Source organism: Terrapene carolina, unplaced genomic scaffold, assembly GCF_002925995.2.
Source record: "Terrapene carolina triunguis isolate 2854851 unplaced genomic scaffold, T_m_triunguis-2.0 Scaffold15224, whole genome shotgun sequence".
Classification (NCBI taxonomy): Eukaryota; Metazoa; Chordata; order Testudines; family Emydidae; genus Terrapene; species Terrapene triunguis.
In genome coordinates, this window is record NW_020679575.1 from 1 (window position 1) to 16,756 (window position 16,756).

The window sequence follows — 16,756 nt, forward strand, 5'->3', positions numbered from 1 at the left end:
GATCTGTGTTAAAGGAAGGTTGACATTTATTAGAGCCCCAATTTATATTGTGTGCAAAAACAGAGGATTGAATGTATAACAGGTAGTTTCGTAAATCTTGGTTATTTTATTTTTCTAAGGTCTGGTCTACACTACGAGTTTAGGTCGAATTTAGCAGCGTTAAATCGAATTAAGCCTGGACACGTCCACACAACGAAGCCCTTTTTTTCGACTTAAAGGGCCCTTTAAACCGGTTTCTTTACTCCATCTCCGACGAGGGGATTAGAGCTAAAATTGGCCTTTGTGGGTCAGATTTGGGGTAGTGTGGACGGAATTCGACATTATTGGCCTCTGGGAGCTATCCCACAGTGTTTCATTGTGACCGCTCTGGGCAGCACTCTCAACTCAGATGCACTGACCAGGTAGACAGGAAAATCCCTGCGAACTTTTGAATTTCATTTCTTGTTTGCCCAGCGTGGAGAGCACAGGTGACCACGCAGAGCTCATCAGCACAGGTAACCATGATGGAGTCCCAGGATCGCAAAAGAGCTCCAGCATGGACAGAACGGGAGGTACGGGATCTGCTCGCCATATGGGGAGACGAATCAGTGCTAGCTGAACTCCGAAGCAGTAAACGAAATGGCAAAATATTAGAAAAAGTCTCAAAGGCCATGAAGGACAAAGGCCATAACAGGGACGCACAGCAGTGCCGCGTGAAAATTAAGGAGCTAAGGCAAGCCTACCACAAAGCCAGAGAGGGAAACGGAAGGTCCTGGGCAGAGCCGCAAACATGTCGCTTCTATGCGGAGCTGCATGCGATGCTAGGGGGTGCAGCCACCACTACCCCAACCGTGTGCTTTGACTCCGTCAATGGAGAAACACGCAACAGGGAAGCGGGTTCGGAGTACGAGGAAGATGATGATTAAGACAATGAAGACGGCTCACAGCAAGGAAGCGGAGAAACCGGTTTCCCCAACAGCCAGGATATGTTTATCACCCTGGACCTGAAACCAGTAACCCCCGAACTCACCCAAGGCGTGCTCCCAGACCCTGAGGGCACACAAGGGACCTCTGGTGAGTGTACATTTGTAAATATTACACATGGTTTAAAAGCAAGCGTGTTTAATGATTAATGATTAATTTGCCCTGGCAATCGCGGCCAGTACAGCTACTGGAAAAGTATGTTAACGTGTATGGGGATGGAGCGGAAATCCTCCAGGGACACCTCCAGAAAGCTCTCCTTCATGTACTCCCAAAGCCTTTGCAAAAGGTTTCTGGGGAGGGCTGCCTTATCCCGTCCGCCATGGTAGGACACTTTACCACGCCAGGCCAGTAGCACATAGTCTGGAATCATTGCATAACAAAGCATGGCAGCGTATGGTCCCAGTATTTCCTGGCATGCAGACAACATCCATTCCTTATCTCTCTTTGTTATCCTCAGGGGAGTGATATCATTCACGGTCACCTGGTTGAAATGGGGTGATTTTATTAAGGGGACATTCAGAGGTGCCTGTTCCTGCTCGGCTGAACAGAAATGTTCCCCGCTGTTAGCCAAATGGTGGGGGGGAGGGGTGAAGTGATCATCCCAGAGAATTGTGTGTGTGTGTGTGTGGGGTAGTTGGGTTTGTGCTGCATGTTAACCCGGAAACTGCAGCCCCTCCTTTTACATTGCAAACCCATTTTAAATGGCCAACCCAATGGGTGCTTGGTATGGGAAATGAGGGCGCTACTGTTTGAAACCATTCCCACATGTTAAGAAGGTTAAAAAAGCCAAAAGACTGTGTCCTACCATGGCTGCCTGCAAGCCGAAATCTGTTGCCTGGCACTGCGTGAATGATCTCTCACACCAAACCGGCAGGCCCTCAATATAAGAGGAAAAATGCGACCTTGTAACCAAAGCATATGTGCTGTGTAATGTGAACAGCAAAATTTAACGTGGAAGAGTGTACCCATTGTTCTCTAAAATGTGTCTTTTTTAATCACCTCTCCCTTCTCCTCCACCAGCTGCAAATGTTTCTCCTTCACAGAGCCTAGTGAAGATTAGAAGGAGAAAACGGCGGACTCGGGATGATATGTTCTCAGAGCTCCAGATGTCCTCCCACGCTGACAGAGCACAGCAGAATGCGTGGAGGCAGTCAATGTCAGACTACAGAAAAGCACAATATGAACGAGAGGAGAGGTGGCGGGCTGAATCGCAGGATGAACAGAGCAAGTTGTGGGCTGAAGATGATAGGTGGCGTCAGCTTGCAGACAGAAGGCAAGAGTCGATGCTCCGGCTTCTGGAGCATCAAACTGATATGCTCCAGCGTATGGTTGAGCTGCAGGAAAGGCAGGAGGAGCAGAGACCGCCGCTACAGCCCCTGTGTAACCAACAGCCCTCCTCCCTAAGTTCCATAGCCTCCTCACCCAGATGCCCAAGAACACGGTGGGGGGGCCTCCGGCCACCCAGTCACTCCACGCCAGATGATTGCCCTAGCATCAGAAGGCTGGCCTTCAATAAGAGTTAAAGTTTTCAAGTTTTAAACTGCAGTGTGTCCTTTTCCTTCCCTCCTCCCCCACCCGTCCTGGGCTACCTTGGCAGTTATCCCCCTAGTTTTGTGATGAATGAATAAAGAATGCATGAATGTGAAGTAACAATGACTTTATTGCCTCTGCAAGCGGTGCTCAAAAGGGGGAGGGGAGGGTGGTTAGTTTACAGGGAAGTAGAGTGAACCGGGGAGGGGGGTGGCGGAGGGTTCATCAAGGAGAAACAAACAGAAGTTTCACACCGTAGCCTGTCCAGTAACAAAACTGGTTTTCAAAGCTTCTCTCATGCGCACCACGCCCTGCTGTACTCTTCTAACTGCCCTGGTGTCTGGCTGCGCGTAATCAGCGGCCAGGCGATTTGCCTCAACCTCCCACCCCGCCATAAATGTCTCCTCCTTACTCTCACAGATATTGTGGAACGCACAGCAAGCAGCAATAACAATTGGAATATTGGCTTCGCTGAGGTCTATCCGAGTCAGTAAACTGCGCCAGCGCACTTTTAAATGTCCAAATGCACATTTCACCACCATTCGGCACTTGTTCAGCCTATAGTTGAACAGGTCCTGACTACTGTCCAGGCTGCCTGTGTACAGCTTCATGAGCCATGGCATAAAGGGGTAGGCTGGGTCCCCAAGGATATCGATAGGCATTTCAACATCCCCAACGGTTATTTTCTGGTCTGGTAAGAAAGTCCCTTCCTCCAGCTTTTGAAACAGAGCAGAGTGCCTGAAGACGCGAGCATCATGTACCTTTCCCGGCCATCCCACGTTGATGTTAGTGAAACATCTCTTGTGATCCACCAGGGCTTGCAGCAGCATTGAAAAGTATCCCTTGCGGTTTATGTACTCGGTGGCTTGGTGCTCCGGTGACAAGATAGGGATATGGGTTCCGTCTATCGCCCCACCACAGTTTGGGAATCCCATTGCAGCAAAGCCATCCACTATGACCTGCACGTTTCCCAGAGTCACTGCCCTTGATATCAGCAGGTCTTTGATTGCGTTGGTTACTTGGATCACAGCAGCCCCCACAGTAGATTTGCCCACTCCAAATTGATTCCTGACTGACCGGTAGCTGTCTGGCATTGCAAGCTTCCACAGGGCTATCACCACTCGCTTCTCAACTGTGAGGGCTGCTCTCATCCTGGTATTCTGGCGCTTCAGGGCAGGGGAAAGCAAGTCACAAAGTTCCATGGAAGTGCCCTTACGCATGCGAAATTTTCGCAGCCACTGGGAATAGTCCCACACCTGCAACACAATACAGTCCCACCAGTCTGTGCTTGTTTCCTGGGCCCAGAATTGGCATTCCACGCCATGAACCTGCCCCAGTAACACCATGATTTGCACATTGCTGGGGCCTGTACTTTGTGAGACGTCTATGTTCATGTCAATTTCCTCATCACTCTCGTCGCCGCGCTGCAATCGCCTCCTCGCCTGGTTTTGCTTTGACATGTTCTGGCTCTGCATATACTCCAGGACAATGCGCATGGTGTTCATAGTGCTCATAATTGCCGTGGTGATCTGAGCGGGCTCCATGATCCCAGTGCTATGGCGTCTGGGCTGAAAAAAGGTGCAAAAATATTGTCTGACGGAGGGAGGGAGGGAGGGAGGGAGGGGCAAGTGACGACATGGCTTACAGGAAATTAAAATCAACAAAGGTGGCTGTGCATCAGGGAGAAACACAAACAACTGTCACACGGAATGGCCCCCTCAAAGATTGAACTCAAAACCCTGGGTTTAGCAGGCCGTTGATTTCACGGAGGGAGGGGGAAGCAAATGAATACAGAACAAATCTGGTCCATCTATTTTTTACATCTTAAGCTGGCAGCAGACGGTGCAGCATGACTGATAGCCATTGGCATCTTCTGGGTGCTTGGCAGAAGATGCTGTACTACGACTGCTAGCCATCATCGTCAAGATGGTTCAATAGGATTGCTGGCAGGACTGAGTCTCCAGGAGACAAAACATGTCTGCCCAGGTGCCTCTGATTGAACTCACTGAGGAATATGACGATGACGGATATCAATCATAATACACCATCTACTGCCAAAAGGCAAGGAGCTGCTGCTGTATAGCAATGCAGCCCCACGTCTGCCAGCACCCAGATAGCCGATGACAGCTACCAGTCATACTGCACCGTCTACTGCCAAAAGGCAATTAGCTGCTGCTGTGTAGCAATGCAGTACCACATCTGCCGACACCCAGATGACATATGGTGACGGTGAGCTGAGCTGAGCGGGATCCATGCTTGCCGTGGTATATTGTCTGCACAGGTAACCCAGGTAAAAAGGCACAAATCGATTGTCTGCCATTGCTCTGATGGAGGGGGAGGGGCATGACGACATGTACCCAGAACCCCCCACAACACTGTTTTTGCATCATCACGCATTGGGATCTCAACCCAGAATTCCAATGGGTGGCAGAGACTGCGGGAACTATGGGATAGCTGCCCACAGTGCAACGCTCCAGAAGTCGACGCTAGCCTCGGCACTTGGATTTGAACCAAGGACTACTTGATCTACAGTCAAACACTCTACCACTGAGTTATACCCCCAAGACATGTGTATAGGAAACTCAGTAATCTTTAGGATTTTGAAGGACAGGCCCTGCCTCAGAGAGCTTCTTTTCTATTCCCAGACCACAGTGGTTTTAAAAATGAGGTTTGATTAAACTTTATATATACATGTAGACACCACAGCTTACACACCTACCAACATAGCTTCCCCCAGTAACATAGCTACCGCCTCTCAGGAAGATGGATTAACTACACGGATGGGACAGCTCTCTCCCATCTACTTAGAGCATCTTCATTATTTATGAATAAGTAGGAAATAACCTACTGAATGGACAGTAACCAATTTATCAAATATTGCTGTGTCTGCATTCAATATCGGTAACTGGTCATATTGGGCTGGATTAGAAGGAGCATTGCAAGCAGATTGAGGGAACTGATTATTCCCCTCTATTCGGCACTGGTGAGCCCACATCTGGAGCATTGCATCCAGTTTTCAGCCCTGCCCCCTACAGAAACAAATTGGAGAGAGTGCGGGGAGGGCAACAAAAATGATTAGCGGGCAGGGGATTTACGAGGAGATGCTGAGGGAACTGGGATTATTTAGTCTGCAGAAGAGAAGAATTAAGGGGGATTTGATAGCTGCTTTCAACTACCTGAAAGGGGGTTCCAAAGAGGATGGATCTAGATTGTTCTCAGTGGTACCAGATGACAGAATAAGGAGTAATGGTCTCAAGTTGCAGTGGGGGAGGTGTAGGTTGGATATTAGGAAACACTATTTCCCTAGGAGGGTGGTGAAGAACTGGAATGAGTTACCTAGGGAGATGGTAGAATCTCCATCCTTAGAGGTTTATAAGGCCTGGCTTGACAAAGCCCTGTCTGGGATGATTTAGTTGGTGTTGGTCGTGCTTTGAGCAGGGGGTAGGACTAGATGAGATTCTGAGGTCTCTTCCAACCCTGATTGAGGGTTAGAATAACATTTCCCAACAAACGGTTGGTTGAGCTAAGTGCAAATCCCTGTTATAACCCCCCCGCCCCCGCCTAGTAGCCCTAGGGCATGTTCCAAACGTTGGATTCGAGCCGCTGAGTCAGCTTCCTGCAACGGGTTTTAGCCTTCCCAGAGGTAATTTGTGAGGGCTCGCCATTTTCAGATGTTCTTGTGTAATTCCCATCCATCCAATTCAAATGAGTTTGAAATTACTCATAGCAACATTCTTTCACTTACTTTGGTAAACTGAGAATAGTTAGCAAATGTTGTACTGAGATACCAGTCAGTGGGGAACAGAGTGATAGTCATTTGTAAACCAGTTGCATTAAGAACCACAGGTCTCTGGATGGGGGTAGACCACCATGGGGATGGGTGTGTCACAGACAATTTAGAGGGAGGTGGCAGAGGTTTAATTAGGGTATATTTTCCCTTGGTCCCAAAAGAGGCAGCATGACATGTCCAATGAAAAGGGGGTATCATGCCTGAAGAATTTACAATATCCACCAAAATAACAGTAATAACAAGACAAACACAGAACACAATTTTTTGTTGCGACAGTGGACCCATGGTGTTTTGGGTTGTTCTTCCACTGGCACCAGCTTCCCATAAAGTGTCTGAAAGACAAAATAAACATTTCCTAGGGTACGTCTTCACTTACATCCGGGTCCGGATGTAAGCAATCGGTTTTCTGAGTTCGATTTATCGCGTCTGGTTAAGACGCGATAAATCGATCCCAGATCGATCCCGGAAGTGCCCCGGATCAATCCCGGAAGTGCTCGCCGTCGACACTGGTACTCCAGCTCGGCGAGCGGAGTACGCAGCATCGACGGGGGAGCCTTCCTGCTGCGTCTGGACCGCGGTAACTTCGGACTAAGGTACTTCGAATTCAGCTACGTTATTAACGTAGCTGAATTTGCGTACCTTAGTCCGAAGTGGGGGGGTTAGTGTAGACCAGGCCCTAGCCTCTTGCTGAGGACAGATTATTGCTTAAAGATACCTCTTTCTTTTTACAATTTTTTTGATGACTGCAGGAAAACAGAAGAATTACCTTTATATTTTTTTGTTTGTTTTATACAAAGGATACTTGCTGCATATCTAGGCAGAGTAGGCGTGTCTATGTAAACACAGTCTGTTCCTGAAGTTTTTCCCCTAGCTCATCACGAGATGTGAGGGGGAAGCTCATTCAGACCCTCCTTACACTTAGTATTTAAAAACTCCTTATTGGCCCTACCTCTGCTGGCCTTAGATTTCTCCTCCTGTCCATTACTTGACAGCTCAGATGAGGTAACCAAGTGGTTAAGGTGATGGACTGCTAATGCATTGTGCTCTGCACACATGGGTTTAAATTCTCTCCTCATCAGAGGCCTTCAGTCATCTCTCTTCCTTTACAAACAACCATCTTCCCCCTTTGGTACAATGACAGACCAAACCATGCTGATTTCTACATACAAAACCATCTCACGAACTCAGACCCCCCCCGCTTTAAATAAAATGTCTAAATATCAGATTTCTAAAAGAATTCTCTAGTCCTGTATTTCTTAGTTTTTATCTCAAGAGGTAACATCCTCATAATCTCCCCCAAACACCCCAGGTCCTCCCCAAATTATTAAAATGTCCCCATCCTCAGGAAGGCCACAACAATGACCCACAGCTAGAGTGTCTAGGCCAAGCTGTTTTGAAGGAGAATTTCAAACATTTTCTTTCTGCTTCCCTTGGCAAGGTCTGACTGGGAAAACAAAATCCCCCAAATTGAAATTTTTCTGCTGAGAAACCAATACTAGTCTGTTTGGGGACTTTGATTTGAATATATTATTATTATTCTCTTCTGATCTCTGAATTATTTCAGTTCAGTCTTTGTCCTCCAGATGTGTTTCCAGGTATTGAGTTGTGGGGAAAGAGGCCAAGTCATGATGTCTCTTCCCATCTTTCATAGTTTCTGCCAACTTGCTAGGAAGTTCCTTTGCTATGATGTGAGTGAGCAGTGTCCATTGTCTCCATGCTATCTCGGAGAAGTCTGCATTGTATACAGTTCCTGGGATAGTCCTTGGGAGTGTGGATACCTTTAATGGGCTAGCAGCGAGTCTGGCTCCTCCATTGTTGCACCTGAAAGGCTGGTGGTGGGCATTTCCCAACCGCATAACATATTTCAGTAAGGCACACAGAGCAAAACTTCATAACTTCCCAGACAATGCTACCGCATAGAATGCAAGAAGACATTAATGTTCAAGTGCTCAAGACTTTTGAAATGATACCTCACAAGGCAGACTTTGTACAAACCATATAATCATTATATGACAGTGATGAATATGGGGCTTCCAGGTGTTGCTTTGAGCATAGTGTGCCACACCTGGGCTTACATTGCAATGGAGACATACCCTTAGAGTACATCTCTCCTGGGATCAAGATTGCAGCATGGCTGGCCTGGGTCATCTGACATGGGCTCATGGAGCTAAAGCTATGGGGTTAAAAACTGGTGCAGATATTTGTGTTCACGCTGAAGCCTGGGTTCAGAAACTCTCACCCCTCATGGGGTCTCAGAGGTTGGGCTCAAGTCCATATGTCTGCACTGTAATTTTATAGTCTTGCAACCCAAGCCCCATAAGCCTGAGTCAGCTGACCTTGGCTTTGAGACAGGTGCCTTGGGTGTTTTAATTGCATCATAGACATAATGTTAGGATACGTCTACAGTGCAATGAAACACCCACACCTGGCCTGTGTCACATTAATCAGGGCCATGTGGCTTGGGCTGTAAAGTTGCAGTGTACGTGTTTCAGCTCAGGCTCAGTACCCTGCTCTAGGAGTCCAGAAGATTGGGAGGGAGTTTAGCAAGTGGAAACGGTAAAACCGCAGTTACGTATTACCCTGGACTCAATAGCAGTTCTCCATTGATCTGTCTGCTTTGGGGTAGTGACAAAAACATGGCCTGCTGCTTTTCGTTATTTCATAGGGTGGTTTAGGATTTTCATTCTCATACACGGTGCACTTAGCAGGACTCAACCCTCCGCATAAACTAAATGAGCCACCCACAGATTCTGGAAGCCACAATGAAGCATTTGGTGTGATAGCTCAGACCTGCCCTTGTCCCAGAGGGAGGGGGCCATCTGCAAGGGGACTGGACCACTGACCTATCAGCTCTTGCCACCTAAAGTTTCAGTAACTCTATTATCAGTGCCTGTGAGTGTTATTTAAACCATAAGAAAAATCACACTGGGCTAGACCAAAGGTCCATCTAGCTCTGAATCTTGTTTTCTGACAGTAGCCAACGCCAGGTGCCCCAAAAGCATCTCAACAAGGCACCACTGGGAGTTAAAGCCAGGATCTCCTGTTTATGAAACAGGGGCTTTAGCCAGCTAAGCCATGGTGCCCACAGCTGCTGAAGGGATCGTGTCTGCCCACATCTGACTCTCTGCCAACCTCCATCTGGGCCTGACAAGCATTGCTTGTGTTTGGATTCTGTAAAGCAGAGGAGCAGGTGAAGTTTTGCTCCCAACGTCTGTGTGTGATTCTTTGGACAGGTCTACACTACAAAATTGGGTCGGTGTAACTACATTACTCAGGTGTGTAAAAAATTTACCTCCCTAAGCAATGCAGATATATCAACCTAACCCTGGTGTAGATAGGGCTTTGTCAACAGGAGGGCTTTGCTCACCAACATAGCTTGGGGAGGTGCTGGGTTAGTGAAGACGCAAAGAATAGATGGCCCGTGACTCTTGCATTTGGGGAGGCTGGGCGCAAGCGCTGGAAGCTCCCTAGAAGTGTGTGGGGGGGCATTGGGCATGACGCTGCTCCCCCACTCCACCCCCTTCGCTCGTTCTCCTCCCTCTGAGGCCCCACCTCATAGACTCATAGACTTTAAGGTCAGAAGGGACCATTATGGTCATCTAGTCTGACCTCCCGCATGATGCAGGCCACAAAAGCTGACCCACTCACTTTCCCTTAACTCAGCTGTTGAAGTCTCCAGATCGTGATTTAAAGACTTCAAGTCGCAGAGAATCCTCCAGCTTGTGACCCCTGCCCCATGCTGCGGAGGAAGACGAAAAACCTCCAGGGCCTCTGCCAATCTACCCTGGAGGAAAATTCCTTCCCAAATTCCACCTGTGCTCCCCCCTCGCTCCTGTTTGGCCACTTCCCACCCCCGCTCTTCCTCTTTGGCTGAGGCCTGCTGGTCTGCCTTTCACTCGCTCCTCTCCTCCCCCAAGGCCTCCTCGCCTCCTGCTTGTGCCTCTCCACTCCCTACCCTAAGATCTTCCCACCACCCACACCTCTCTGCCCCTCCCCTGAGACTCACCCTGCCCACTGCTCACACCTCTCTGCCACTCCCCTGAGACCTGCCCTGCCCACCGCTCGCACCTCTCTACCCCCTCCCCTGAGCCCCACCCTCCCCGCCGCTTGCACCTCTCTGCCCCCTCCCCTGACCTGCCCACCACCCACACCTCTCTGACCCCTCCCCTGAGACCCGCCCTACCCACCTCTTTCTTCATGCTGCTGCTGTTATTCCATGAAACATCAAGGATGGAATAAAAAGCTGAGTTTACTCCAGGGTGAGGAAAGAAAGGAGCCACCAACCCCCTGGCAAAGCTCAGTGCCCCAGAGAAAACCTGCCCCTGCTATTGCAATCACTGAAGTACTGGGGATATGACGGGAAAGGGACTGTCTGAATTATCAAGACAGGAAATGGACAACAATCTACAGCAACGTCATTAACCAAAAACACACTCTCATCATGCTCCAGCCAGAAGGGAAATGAGCAGGAATTCTTGCAGTTCAGCCATGGACACACTTACACAATGGCACAGCAGTGAGTGTGCTGTGGAAGCTGGTCTGAGGAAACAATTGGAATTGATCACTCAGTGAGAACAGAACTAGAGTGTAGTGAGAAACATGGATCAAGCAAGTAGTTGTGGCTGAGTGGTTAAGGCGATAGACTAGCAATCCATTGGGGTTCCCCTTCTCAGGTTTGAATTTTGCCAACTACGGAGGAAGTTGTGGCTTTTTAGATTCAATGGGGGCTGGGTCTTGTTTCACTCTCAGGCTATGTCTACACCACAGAGTTATGCTGCTTTAGTTAAAGTGTTTTAATTAAATAGCTGTTGCATGTCCACACTATGCCCCTTGTGTCACCAGAGCGCATCCATGCTAGCAGCTCTTGGATCGCCACAGAGAGCAGTGCACTGTGGGTAGCTATCCCACTGTGCAACTGGTCGCAGGGTGTTTTGGGAAGGATTTGCAATGTCTCATGGGCCGGTACAGCATCACACGATGCAGGTTTCTCTATCCCATTGTTCCGTGGGCATCCTACTAGATTGCCAGCTGCTTTTCAACTGCAATGTGCGTGGCGCGGTAGAGACTGTTTGTGTATGGGGAGAGACAGTGTGTGTGTTGCGGAAGAGTGAGTGTGTCGGCAGACTGTCTCTAAGTTCAGACAGCTGCTGGAAGCAACCAGTCCTGAGGCAGGGGGAGGGGGACAGCCCCGACATCAGCCCCCACTTCCCTCACTGGCTCAGTTCAGCACAGCAGTCTCCATCACATATACACACACACACACACAGCTGCCTGCTTAGCTATGTGTCAGGGGTGCTGGAACGGGGGTTTAAAGGGCCATGGCCCCCCCACTCTTTACCAGCTGTTAGGGAAAGGGTGGAGTCTTGGGGGGGAAGAGGCGTTCTGTGGGTGTGGCCTCGGGGGGAGAGGTGGTGTGAGTGTGGGTCCTTGGGGAAGGGGTGTCATGGAAGCACCACAGTTCAGACAATGGTGCCCCCCCACACTGTAAGGAAGCTTCTGCCGCCCCTGCTCTGTGTTCATAGAGCGGGAGAGAGCAGCATTCCATGGGAGTGATTTGCTTCACTCCAGCAGTGGGGCTTGGGAGGTGATTTAAAGGGCCCGGGGCTCAGGCCACTGCAGGGAGCCCTGGGCCCTTTAAATCACCAGCCTGGGGAAGCCGGTCCGGTCCGGCACAGTGTACCAGCTCTTGCCGGTACGCCATACCGGAATGTACCGGCTTACTTTCACCTCTGGAAGGTCCTCACATGGATCAATAACTGGTTAAAAGATAGGAAACAAAGGGTAGGAATAAACAGTCAGTTTTGAGGATGGAAACAGGTAAACAGTGCTGTCTGTACTGGGACCAGTACTATTCAACATATTCATAAACGATCTGCTAAAAAGTGAGGTGACAAAATTTGCAGATGATCCAAAACTACTCGGGAGACTTAAGTCCAAAGCAGACTGTGAGGAGTTAAAAAGAGTTTTCACAAAACTGGGTGAAAGGGCAACAAAATGGGAGATGAAATTCAATGTTGATAAATGCAAAGTGATGCACATTGGAAAACATAATCCCAACTATACATATAAAATGATGGGATGTAAAATAGCTGTTGCAACTCAAGTGAGAGATCTTGGAGTCACTGTGGATAGTTCTCTGAAAACATCCACTCAATGTGCAGTGGCAGTCAAAAAACCAAACAATGTTGGGAATCATTAAGAAAGGGATAGATAATAAGACAGAAAGTCTTATTGCCACTATAAATCCATGGTATGCCCACATCTTGAATGCTGTATGCAGATATGGTCACCCCATCTTAGAAAAGATGTATTGAAATTGGAAAAGGTTCAGAAAAGGGGTATGGAGTGTCTGCCATATGAGGAGAGAATAATAAGACTGGGACTTTTCAGCTTGGAAAAAAGATGACTAAGTGGGGATATGATAGCGGTCTAGAAAATCATGACTGGTGTGGAGAAAGTAAATAAGGAAGTGTTACTTATTCCGTCTCATAACACAAGGACCAGGAATCACCAAATGAAATTAATAGGCAGCATGTTTAAAACAAACAAAACAAAGTATTTTTTCACACAACGCACAGTCAACCGGTGGAATTTCTTGCCAGAGGAAGTTGTGAAGGCCAAGACTATAACAGAGTTCAAAAAAAATGAGCTAAATCAATTCATGGATGATAGGCTATGAGCCAGGATGGATAGGGACAGTGTCCCTAGCATCTGTTTGCCAGGAGGTGGGAATGGGTGACAGGGGATAGATCACTTGATGATTACCTGTTCTGTTCATTCCTTCTGAAGCACCTGGCTTTGGCCACTATGGGAAGACAGGATACTAGGCTAGATGGACCCACTATGGCCGTTCTTATCCTTATGCTCTTTTCATATAGATGCCTGGGATTCTGCCTCACAATGTGTCCCTGAGGTCTCAGCTAAAATGCCCCAGACAGGCAAACACTCTGGGCTCCTGAAGCCTCTGCCACCCATGCAGTGTCCTATGGCTCATCCCTAACCCTTGATGCTGCTCCTTTCCATAGAATGTGGAGTATTATGGGGATGCAGATCTGAGGCTTTGAGAGATAGAGATTGTTTGAGAAATCAGAGTGTTGTAAACCATGCAGCCACCCCTTAAATCAGGGACCTAAGTCTGGGCTACCAGAATCCCTTCCACAGAGCAAGTTGACACAGATTACAGCCTGAAAATAGGCATGTGAAACTAACTCCTGTTCTTCCTGACAGGGTCTGCCTTAAAACAAATGGCACCCCAGGCAAGACGCATCTTCGGTGCCTGCCCCCCATATGTTAAAGTTTTGAATATCTTATTTTTCATTGCATTTGTAGCTCATTTCATGATTTTGATGCATAATTTGGATGCATGATTTTCTCTGTCATATAGGATGATACATTTGCATGCTAAGATCTGTAAACCTGTATTTATTCATGCCATATATAAGCAAATAAAACAAATTCATTTCCTCTAAGCATATAGAAACTTTTTAATTTGAACAGTAACTGAAATGTACTAATATCTAGAAATCAAACTGTCACCAACACAGGGTGGACCAGTATTAAATAGTGTTACAGTAAGAGACAGCGTTAGAATGTTAACCATAGTCCTTTAGTTCAAAGGTCATTTTTCTCACCTTTGCCCTCATGAAATGAAGTGCAGCATTAGGGAGATCCAAAGATTGGCCAATAGCATTTTCAAGTGCTAAAATAGCAAGCGATGTTGGTCTCTCATTGACCATCATCGACTGAAGATATGGTTTAATGAGCAGGAGCTTCAAGGTGAGGGTGGCTCTGTCCACCGCCTTCTGTTGTGCCCCTGGGCACCCAGTCCCTGGTGGCCAATATGTGAAGCTGGAGAAGAAAGTGAGGTGGCAAATGGCGGCAGGACTTTTGCCACTAGGGTCTAGCTGCCCAACTTCCTCCTCGTACCACTGGGCTCCTGTCACCTTCAGGTAACCCAGGAACTAAGGCAGGAATAGGGCGAGGAAGCAAGTAAAGCTGAGCAAGGAAGGCAAAAGTTAATCTTGCCTTCATGGGCCGCTCGCAATGATGTCCTTTTTCTGTGCTACAGCTGACAAAAACATTCCAGACAGAAAAACAGTAGGCCAAAAAGTAACTAGCAGCTGCTGAAGTAGTTCAGTTGGGCGAGTGCTAGACTGAAGATCTACAGGTCCCTGGTTCAATCCCAGGCTTTGGCATGCTCTTTTATCCCCTTTTGTGCAGGGGTGGGATGTTTTCTAACAGTGCAGCAGTGGCTTTAACTGCCACGAGTCCCTCATTTCAGGCTATGCAGCAGGAAAAGACAGCACGGGCTTCTGCACCGAGTTGGACCACCTGACTTTTCATTCTTCTCTTGCTCTTTGTCAGCAAGGGGAAGAAAAACAAGCTCTCCTTCAAGCAAGAATCACAAGGGCGACATAAGGATAACTTCCTCAACACTGGCTCCAGTCCTCTGCTCTACCAGCTGACCTATCGAAGAGCTGCCACCACTTTCTCTAGGTTTGCCCATTGGTGCATGCCAGGGCGAGTGCCAGTGAAGTGGATGGAATTTGAAGGGAGGGGCAGAACACTGTAAGAGGGTTTCTGTAGTGTAGTGGTTATCACGTTTGCCTAACATGCAAAAGGCCCCTGTTTCAACCAGGCAGAAACATGCGGGCTTCCTTTTCCCAGATCCCCTTGCTGTCCAGGAAGATGCTCCTCCTTCTGCTATTGGCCCATCCCTGAGATAACTCCAACCCCCACATGACAGAAGGTGGTGACATCAGTGGAGAAAGCGCTTTGGCATCAGTCTGGAGAACCTAGAGCAGTTAGGTGTGTCAGCTTTTGGAGGCTTGTGGCTTGGCCTCCTCTGCCCTTGGAGGTTGGCCTATAGAGGCCGTCACTTCCTACTGGCTTCCTTTGCGTGACTTGCAAAAGGAGGAAGTAAGACAGGAATGGGGCAATAGAGGAAAGTCAAGCTGAGGAAGTCAGGGAAGAAGCTGTGCAACAAAGTGAGGATAGTAGAGCACCACCATTCATTCTGCCAAAGCCTCGGGAAGTGTGTTTGGCTTCTGGGAGGTAGAATCCTGTGCCTGCCTCTTGGCATCCCAGGGATGGCTACTTGCAGTCCAGGAGAAGAAGAGGGGTTCTGGGTGGAAGGAAGACAAGCAAAGCTGAGTCCTAGTGTGTGTAAGCGGGGGAATGGTACTGCTATTGTGGGGAACTTTCCTGGCTTCTGCACTACCCCGGTGAAGTGGGCTAGCGAAAGGATCTGAGTCCTTGCTCCCACTCCCTTTACCCAGAGGCCTCCCTGCCCTCAAGGATTCCCCTTGCACTCTCCTGTCTGGCAGAGTCCTTGTAACCCCAACAAGGCTGGGCCCAGGATTCCTGGGGGGCTCGACCCCCAACCCTGCTGTGGTCACCCAGGACAGGGGCTAGGGTGTCCCCACTCCGGGGTGCTCTCTCTGCACTGGGAACCTCCCTGACCCACTGATCATTTCATACAATTTAAAGCAAATACAAGTTGTTTAATTAACAATTAATTTAAAAAAAGAATAAGGAAAAATGGGAAAAGTTAAAGGAAAACACATCACCCCGCTCTGTGGCAGGGAACATCACAAACGGTGTCTCTGGAACGTCAGGGCAGTTCACAGTCTGTTCCTTGTAGGTCCCAGGCTCCTTCTCAGGCCCTGGCTGTGCTGCAGAGATGCAGCGGGTTGGACACTTGCTCGGGTGGTGGCCACACGCTCTCAGGCTCTAGGTGGCAGGACCCTTCTTTCCAGCATCAGCCCCACCCCATCGGGGTTATGATCCCCCCCATGTCTGGCCTGCAGAGCCTCTTGGCTGAGGCGTCTCCCTGCGCTGGGCCCACTGCCCAGGGTCCCCCTCACTCTCTCCGGCTGCTCACCGCACCCAGCTCTGGACTGCTCCAGCTCCACACTGCCTCAGCACGGCTGCTGCTGCTGCTCTGCCTTCAGCTCCCTGGGCTGCTTCTCTGGCCGCTCTGGTTGCTACAGCTCTGCTCCCAGGACAGGTCTGCTCTGCAGGCTGCTTCTGTGACTCCGCTCCCAGCTCTGACCTGCACCCTGGGCTGCTTGTCTGGCCCCTCTGGCTCTGGTTGCTGCAGGTCTGCTCTCTCTGGGCTGTGCTCTGGCTTTGGGGCTGCAGCTCTGCTTCCAGCAGCTTAGCTCGGGCCCCTGCTCTCTCCTTAGCTTGGCCCCACTCTGTCTGACTCAGGCAATTCCAGCTCACACACGGTGGACGGGACCCCCCTGGCCTCCTGACTCCCTGATTAGCCTGCCCACCCTGTCAATCAGGCTGATCTGGAGCATTGGCCTCTCCCCATTGTTCCTGGGGACTGTCAGTCTCAGGCTCCTGATTTCCCATCGACCCTTCCCCTTTTAGTGCTGGGAGCTAGCCAACCAAAACACCCCCACTGAGTGTTAGTAAGGGGGCAACAGTCCCCTTACATGTGCATGCGCCAGCACTCTTTTCTGG

The 16,756-nt window shown here is 49.1% G+C and overlaps 1 non-coding gene across 1 annotated transcript; it reads left to right on the forward strand.

The window, feature by feature from the left end:
• The first annotated feature begins 14,405 nt into the window (after positions 1-14,405).
• On the forward strand, positions 14,406-14,478 carry TRNAF-GAA. The gene has a single exon. It is a non-coding gene; the product is annotated as a tRNA-Phe (tRNA).
• Positions 14,479-16,756: the final 2,278 nt, after the last annotated feature.